Source organism: Hibiscus syriacus, unplaced genomic scaffold, assembly GCF_006381635.1.
Source record: "Hibiscus syriacus cultivar Baekdansim isolate YM2019G1 unplaced genomic scaffold, ASM638163v2 tig00116989_pilon, whole genome shotgun sequence".
NCBI lineage: Eukaryota > Viridiplantae > Streptophyta > Magnoliopsida > Malvales > Malvaceae > Hibiscus > Hibiscus syriacus.
Genome location: NW_024063508.1, coordinates 6,949,745 through 6,959,074, shown reverse-complemented (window position 1 = coordinate 6,959,074; position 9,330 = coordinate 6,949,745).

The window sequence follows — 9,330 nt, the reverse complement described above, 5'->3', positions numbered from 1 at the left end:
GATTCCTCAATTTCAAGGAAAAACTGATCCGGAAGCATATCTTGAATGGTAAAGTAAGGTGGAACATGTTTTCAGTTGCCATAACTATTCCGAACTCAAGAAAGTAAGATTGACAGCCATGGAGTTTGTTGATTATGCTTTGATATGGTGGGATCAACTTACTATTACTCGGAGTAGGAATGGAGAGAGACCAATTTCAACATGGATCGAAATGAAAGGTATCATGCGTAAAGGTTTCATTCATACTCATTATCATCGGGACACGTTTCAGAAATTACAGAACCTAAAGCAAGACCAAAGGAGTGTAGAGGATTACTATAAGGAAATGGAAGTGGCAATGATCCGAGTCAATATTGAGGAGGATCGTGAAGCAACCATGGCTTGATTTCTTACCGGGCTTAATCCCGAGATTGCCAACACACTAGAGTTGTACCATTACATAGAACTTGATGAAATGGTGCAAATGGCTATGAAAATAGAGAGGCAACTACAGAGAAGATCTCGCACTACCATGCCTTCTAGATGGAGTCCTGACAATTTGAAGAAGTATACTCCTACTCCTATCAAGGAAAAGGTCGAATCCTCAAATGCTTCCCAACTCAGCAAGGATAATCGAGAAAAAGAGATCCCTGAATGATCAAGAGACATCCGTTGCTTTAAATGTCTTGGGAGGGGGCATGTTTCCACACAATGTCCCAACCAAAACACCATGCTACTACTTGGAAATAAAGAGATTAAATCTGACCATAAAGAAGAAGAAGCGCCACCACCACCAACAGAAGTTGAGGAAGAAGCCGAAATTGATGCTCCGGTGGAAGGTGAAGCCCTAGTGGTCAAAAGAAGTCTAAGTGCTCAAGTGGTAGAAGGCAATGCACAACGGGAAAAAATCTTTCATACACGTTGCCATGTGAATAAAAAGGTGTGTTTCATGATCATTGATGGTGGAAGTTGTACCAACGTGGCAAGTACCATTATGGTGGTGATGTAAGGCTCTTCTGATGCCTTAACGAATGATTGTGGATCTAGGAAGAAAGCAAAACAACCTGCACAAGTGAATGACTCAAAAAAGAGATGGTTAAGGGTGGTAAACGTATGGGTGAATAGGTGGGCTGTTTAAATGAGATATGGAAGCGGAAGATGATTGAAATGGCTATAGGTTATGGCTATGAAACAAAGGGATGGTAGTGAAGATAGTATCTTGAAGAAGTCTCAAAGAAGAACCAATGTTATAGAGAGCAAAGACCCAGACTTTATATTGCTTCTTCAAGGGGTGGTATTAAGGACTTTGACCCACTAGTTATAAGAACTAGGAACCAGAAGTATCTAGGTGAAAAGAAAGGGGTTGACGCCACAAGTATAAAATACTTGATAAGTCGATAAAAGTCACCAGGACTTAAGGAAGAGAATAATCTCCTTATATTAATCAAAATATAATGGCCTATTTATAGTTTTTGAATGGACTTGGCCGAATAGGTACATGTTGGTTCGGCCAGCCCTTGTACCTTCCTAAAATAACATGATTTTTAATGAAAAAACAAGACTTTAATGAAAATACATGCTCTTGGCTGAATGGTTATGTGTTGGTTCGGCCCTAAGGATGATTTAAATGCATTTGGAAGTTATTTGGGTGCCAAAATGAAGAGGAAAGAGTGTTTGGCCGAATAGGAAGCATCCCTTGGTGTTTTGGCGCCAATTTGATGTCACATGAAGTGCACATGCTTGAATGATGAACGTGGCAGCCTACATGAATGCACATGGGTCTTCTTGCTATGCTTTGATGAGGTTGCAACCATAAGATGATGTCTTGAAGTCCATTGAATGAAGATAGGCAACAACTAGGCGTGAATTAGCTTCCAATGTGTATCTAGATGACATGGCATCCATTGGGCAGCCTAGAGATGAACTAGCTTCAAGGTAAGCTAGATGAGTGTCTTGGTAGCTAACTAGGTGAGTTATAGCTTGATAAACTCAAGCTAGTTAACTTTGGTCTTCTCAGCTCCTCAGCTACTCTCCCTGCTACTTCCAGCTACCTTTAGTCCACTTTTCAGTACTTTGGTCCAAAGCTCTCCTCCAGCTAAGTTCAGCTACATGCTAGCTCCTCCAGCTAAGTTGAGCTTTCCTTAGTGTTCCACGAGCTGCCATGATATTTGTGAGCTGTTTGTGAGCTGCATATGACATCCAAATACTCTACCAAGCTGCCTCATCATGCATCACACTCCAATGTACCTATATGTGCAAGGAAACAAGGTAAGTCCATGATATTGAGTTGTTATGAGCTAAATACCTTGCTGCCATGTATGATTATGGTGATGTGAGCTATGTTTGAAGGTCATGAGCTAATTATATCATCTCAAAATATGTGTAAGATAATGCATGAGGCTTAAGAGCTAATATGAATGCATATGAACTAATGAAATGATTTATAATGATACTGCCTTGATGTATATATGATAATCATTCTTAATATGATTATAAGACTATCTTAACATGCTTATAACATTGTGTATCAATCATAAAGATATGTGTATATGTTGTATTCATGAATATCATATAACATGGTATTCATAAATGATAAATGGAAACATGTAATAATAATATCCTAAGAAATGATATGTAATCATAGCATATATTTGAATAATATGAAAAACATGATCAAATAAGCATAGGATGGAAATAATAATATGATAATTTATACTAACGTGTGAATACATGCTTATGATAGAATAGAATGTATAAATGATATAGTATAAGATAGGGTAATGAAGAAATCCCTTAGAAACAGCTTTGAAGAACATCCATGGTGTGTTCAAGTCATGGAGAAAGTTGGAGCTAGTTTGGATCGTATCAGATGGAGAAATTGAGATTAAAAACATTGAAGCATCCAAGTCGCTACAAATTATAATGGTTAAATGACCGAGGAGAACTTAATGTCAACAAACAGGTGATGGTTCCTTTCTCCATTGGTATGTACAAGGATGAGGTTATGTGCGATGTTGTTCCTATGCATGCTAGCCATTTACTCCTCGGAAGACCATGGCAATATGATAGGAGGACCATTCATGATTGTTTTACCAATCTGTATTCATTCAACCATGGAGGGAAAAAGATCATCCTAACACCCTTGACGCCTAAACAATTCCAAATTGATCAAATCAAGATGAAACAAAGTGTTGAGGCCATGAGGAAAGGAAAATCGAAGTTAATAGAGGAGAAAACCAGCCCAAAAACAAGTGCTTGTACATCTAAGTGCTTGTTAAAAAGATGTCTATTGACAAGACGCAAAGTCGATGATGATTTTTCTAACCTTAACAATACAAGAGTTTCCTTTGATTTGCAGGATGAACCAAGCAACACAATCCATCAATTTGGTGAATTAAAGAATATGACTTTTCAAGAGCCAAGAGGTGCGACTATTTAAGAGCAAAGAATGGTAACTCTTCATCCAAAGGACGTGATCCATCAAGAATCAAGAGTCATGCCTAATGAAAACCAAAGGGAAATGATTTTTCATCCAAAGGGTGTGACTTATGTGGACATCACCATTCCAAGAGTCATCACTTTTCATGAATAAATGCATCTATCTATGGAAAGGGGCATGATTTTTGGAATACAAAAGGGCACCAACGTTCAAAGCTAAATGTCTTCAATAGACATGAACTTTGAACCTACATTTTTCAGGAAGTATTTCTTAACTTTAATTTTGTTTGATCATATTCATACAAATGAAAGTTTTCTTTCTTTTCAGATCAAGAACTTACAAGGCATTATTTCAAAAGATATGAACCTTTTCATAAGGGTACTTATCGAATGGAATTACTCAAGGAAAAGAAGATCTTTTGATTTAAGGACAAACCGATTAAAAGAAGGAGAGGATGATGTGATCCAATTCTGCATCAAGGATATTCCACCCTTACAAGGGAAGAGACTTTCTAACTTTACACATATATATGCTTATTTCAAATATTTTAATATAGTTATTTTCATCTACATATATTATATTTATAGTTATTATGATGATAACTTATCCATTAATATGTGAAATATAAGTTATCATAATATACTATAGTTCACATTCTTATATTATACATTATATAAGTTCATTTACTTAGTTTATTTCTTTATGTTATGCATGTAGGCACATTCGGCCAACACTTGGGGAGCTACATTGGAGCTAAATGGAGCATGCAAAAGCAAGGATACTTACATGGGAACGATTAGGAGAGCATAAGGAGTAAATTGGTGAAACGTTGTTTTGAGGCCGTGAGCTCATAGCTGGATTGAGTTGAAGATTTGACCTACAAGATGACCTCATTTCAGCTGGGGAGCTGTACCATCATCATAACCACTTAGGACACTTCAAATATGTCCTAAGTCAAAATTTGTGAAATCGTACATTTTCGCGAATAGTTGCCAACTCAAAAGGTACCTTTTCACAATGAGCTTCCATAATGTTCACCATGCTACAAGTCACCTATGGCCAACTCACCTTTAGCTCATTCACACCATAAGTAGCTCAAACATGAAGGGATACCTTTCTCAAACATTGTGACCTTTCATGAATGACACTGCCCATGAAGATGCCTTACATCCAAGAGCATGCTGATGAAGACATTATAATCATTGGAGGTTTAAATCACCAAAGAACATGATATAAAGCTCCATGCCTATTCGGCCACACACATACCATGCACATGAGAGCTTTTAGCGCCAACATGAGAAGACACAACCCCATTCGGCCAAGGGAGATGTTTCCTCATCATTGCCGAATCATCAAGCCCCTTTCATGAAGGGTTAGCCAAACCATCACAAGCCCAAAGGACTTAATCATTCATTTGAAGCATTATGTATCTTCCTAAAGTCATGTATCTAGCCGAAACATTATGTAACCATTCGACCAAGCCCTCTCATTTCCTATAAATAGAGTGGCTTGCCATCATTTGTACTTATCTCATCTCTTATATAAAATATGCTCTTGTGTATTTCTCTTCAAAGTTCTTTGTGAACTTTATCGATTAAACAAGTATAGTTCCTATACTTGTGGCGTCATTCCTTCCATCTTGATTCCTAAATTCCTAGATTGATATCTAGTGTGTTGAAGACAATATCACCACCCCTCAAGCAAGTTTGTGAAGACCGGGATTGTGCTTCATAGAATAGTTTCCTCTTTGTAGTGTTTGAGATACAACATCACCACCATTGTCATTCCATCATCAACATCATCCATCTCTTCCATCAATTCCGTAGCCATCTCTATCCTTTCTTTATTTCATTTCATTCTTATTCTTTCCTTTCATTACTTATATTATTATTCATTTTATTAAGTCCATCATTAATCATATTTCCTTTCTTATTTTGTGCAGTCCACGCTTATAAATTCAAGGACATCAGTACTTGTCAATCCTAGATCGGGACACAATCAGGCTATCTACTCTCTTCCATCAAAGCGTGTAGATCACCTTACATCACAAGGGGTGGTATTAAGTAATTTGACCCACTAGTTATATGAACTAGGAATCAGAAGTATCAAGGTGAAAAGAAAGGGGTTGACGCCACAAGTATAAAATACTTGATAAGTCGATAAAAGTCACCAGAACTTAAGGAAGAGAATAATCTCACTTATATTAATCAAAAAGGTCTTATTACAAATTAAATATGATGGCCTATATATAGTTTTCAAAGGGTTTAGGCCGAATAAACACTTGATGGTTCGGCCAAGGTTGAAACCCCTTTGAAAATACATGCTTTTTGATGAAAATACATGATTTAAATGAAGAAACATGCTCTTGGACGAATGGTTATGTGTTGGTTCGGCCCTAAGAATGATATTAATTCATTTGGAAGTTATTTGGGTGCCAAAATGTAGAGGAAAGTGTCTCTGGCCGAATATGAAGCATCCCTTAGTGTTTTGGCGCCAATTTGATGTCACATGAGTGCACATGCTTGAATGATGCACATGGCAGCCTACTTGAATGCACATGGGTGATCTAGGGAGCCTTGTGGTGCAGCCTTGTGCATGGGATGATGGCTGGTCATGTACTCCATCTTGGGCATGCATGTGTCCCCTCCTAGCTAGCTTGAATGTGGAGCTAGCTTAGCAAGCATGGGGCTATTTGTGAACAAGATTCCTAGTCGAGTCCTTGTGAGCACCATAATAGCATGTTCAGCTACATTCAGCTACCATTGATATCATTTTTGACAACTCAGCTCCATAAAGTCCAACTAGCTGAGTTTAGTTAGCCTTGAGCTCCTCCAGCTGAATTAAGCTTTCCTTAGTGTTCCATGAGCTTCCATGTTCGATTTGATGTCCAAATAATCCACCAAGCTACCCCAACATGTGCCATGATCCAATGTAGCTACATGTGCAAGGAAACAAGGTAAGTCCATGATATTGGGCTGTTATGAGTAAATACCTTGCTGCCATGTAAGAATATGGTAATGTGAGCTATGATTGAAGGTCATGAGCTAAATATATCATCTTATAATATGTATGAACTAATGCATAAAGCCTAAGTGCTAAAATGAATGCATAGGAGGTGATACAATGAATGATAATTATGATGCCTTGATGTATATGTGATAATCATGCTTAAATGAATGCAAGACTAATATAGCATACTTAACATGCTTGAAATAACATTGTGGATATATGTTGTATGCATGAATATCATTTAACATGGTATTCATAATAAATGATAAATGGAAACATATAATAATAATATCCTAAGAAATGATATGTAATCATAGCATATATTTGAATGATATGAAAGACATGATCAACTAAGCATAGGATGGAAATAATAATATGATAATTTATACTAACATATGAATGCATGCTTATGATAGAATAGAATGTATAAATGATATAATATAAGATAGGGTAAGAAAGAACTCCCTTAGAATCAGCAATGAAAAACATCCATGGTGTGATTAAGTCATGGAGAAAATTGGAGCTAGTTTGGATCGTATCAATAACTATAGATATAATATATATAGATGAAAATAACTATATTAAAACTTTTGAAATAAACATATATATGTGTAAATTTAGAAAGTTTCTTCCCTTATAAGGGTAGAATAGCCATTATAAACATGATGCTGAATTGTATCACATCATCCTCCCCTTCTTTTAATCGATTTGTCCTCAAATTGAAAGATCTTCTTTTCCTTGAGCCCTTATATTCGATAAGTACCTTTATGAAAAGGTTCATATCTTTTGAAAGAATGCCTTGGATGTTCTTGATCTGAAAAGACATAAAACTTTCATTAGTAAAAATGTGATTGAACAAAATTAAAGTTAAGAAATACTTCCTATAAAATGTAGGTTCAAAGTTCATGTATATTGAAGACATTTGACTTCGAACGTTGGTTCCCTTTTTCATTCCATAAATCACGCCCTTTTGTTTTTCAATAGATATATGCATTGTTTCATGAAAGGTAATGACTCTTGGAATGTTGATGACTCTTGATTCTTGAAGGATCACGTCCTTTGGATGAAGAATTACCACTCTTTTCTTTTCAATAGTCGCACCTCTTGGCTCTTGAAAAGTCACGTCCTTTAGTTCACCAAATTGATGGATTGTGTCGCTTGGATCATCCTGCAAATCAAAGGAAACTCCTGCATGGTTAAGGTTAGAAAATCTTCATCAACTTTGTGTTTTTTCAATAAACATCTTTGTAACAAGCACTTAGATGTATAAGAACTTGTTTTTGGACTATTTTCCTCGTGGCTTAACTTCGATTTTCCTTTCCTCATGGCCTAAACACTTTGTTTCATCTTAATTTGATCAATTTGGACTTGTTTAGGCATCAAGGGTGTTAGGATGATCTTCTTTCATCCATGGTTGAACGAATACTGATTGGTAAAACAATCATGAATGGTCCTCCTATCATATTGCCATGGTCTTCCCAGGAGTAAATGGCTAGCATGCATAGGAACAACATCGCACATAACCTCGTCCTTGTACTTACCAATTGAGAAAGGAACCATCACCTGTTTGTTAACATTAAGTTCTCCTCGTTCATTTAGCCATTGTAATTTGTAGGGATTTGGGTGCTTCAACGTTTTTAATCCCAATTTCTCTACCATAATGGTACTTGCCACATTGGTACAACTTCCACCGTCTATAATCATGAAACACACCTTTTCATTCACATGGCAGCGAGTATGAATGATGTTTTCCCGTTGTGTATTGTCCTCTACCACTTGAGCACTTAGACTACTTTTGACCACTAGGGCTTCACCTTCCATGGGAGCACCAATTTTAGCTTCTTCTTCAACTTCTGTTGGTGGCATTTCTTCTTCTTCATGGTCAGATTCAATCTCACCATTTCCAAGTAGTAACATGGTGTTTCGGTTGGGACATTGTGTGAATACATGCCCCCTCCCAAGACATTTAAAACATCGAATGTCTCTTGATCATTCAAGGATCTCTTTTCCTCGAATATCCTTGTTGGGTTGAGAAGCATTTGATGAGTCAACCTTTTCCTTGATAGGAGTAGGAGTAGACTTCTTTAAATAATTAGGACTACATCTTGAAGGCATGGTAGTGCGAGATATATATCTTCTCCATAATTGCCTCTATTTTCATAGCCATTTGCACCATTTCATCAAGTTCTATGTAATGGTAAAACTCTAGTGTGTTGGCAATCTCAGTATTAAGTCCGAAAAGAAATCTGGCCATGGTTGCTTCACGATCCTCCTCAATATTAACTCGGATTATTGCCACTTCCATTTTCTTATAATAATCCTCTACACTCTATTGGCCTTGCTTCAGGTTCTGTAATTTCTGAAACATGTCCTGGTGATAATGAGTAGGAATAAAACGTTTACGCATGATACATTTCATTTCGAGCCATGTTGAGATTGGTCTCTCTCCATTCCTCCTCAGGATAATGGGAAGTTGATCCCACCATATCAAAGCATAATCGACAAACTCCATGGCTGCCAATCTTACTTTCTTGAGTTCAAAATAGTTGTGGCAACTGAAAACATGTTCCACCTTGCTTTCCCATTCAAGATATGCTTCCGGATAAGTTTTTCCTTGAAATTGAGGAATCTTGATTTTTATGTTGCTCATGTTATCATCAACATTGGCACGCCTGGGTCATTGTATCAATGCTGGTTCTTCTTCAACATAAGGATCTAGGACATTATTTCTTGGAAGAGGTTGTTGCCTTCGAGGAGTATCATTGTTCTGAGTTGGTGGTTGATCTTGTCTTTGGTCTAATTTTTCATGATGAGCATCAAATTCTGTCTGAAACATTCTCATCATTTCTCCAATCAGTGCTTGTATTTGCAAGATTGGTTGACCTGCATTTCCTTTAGGACTT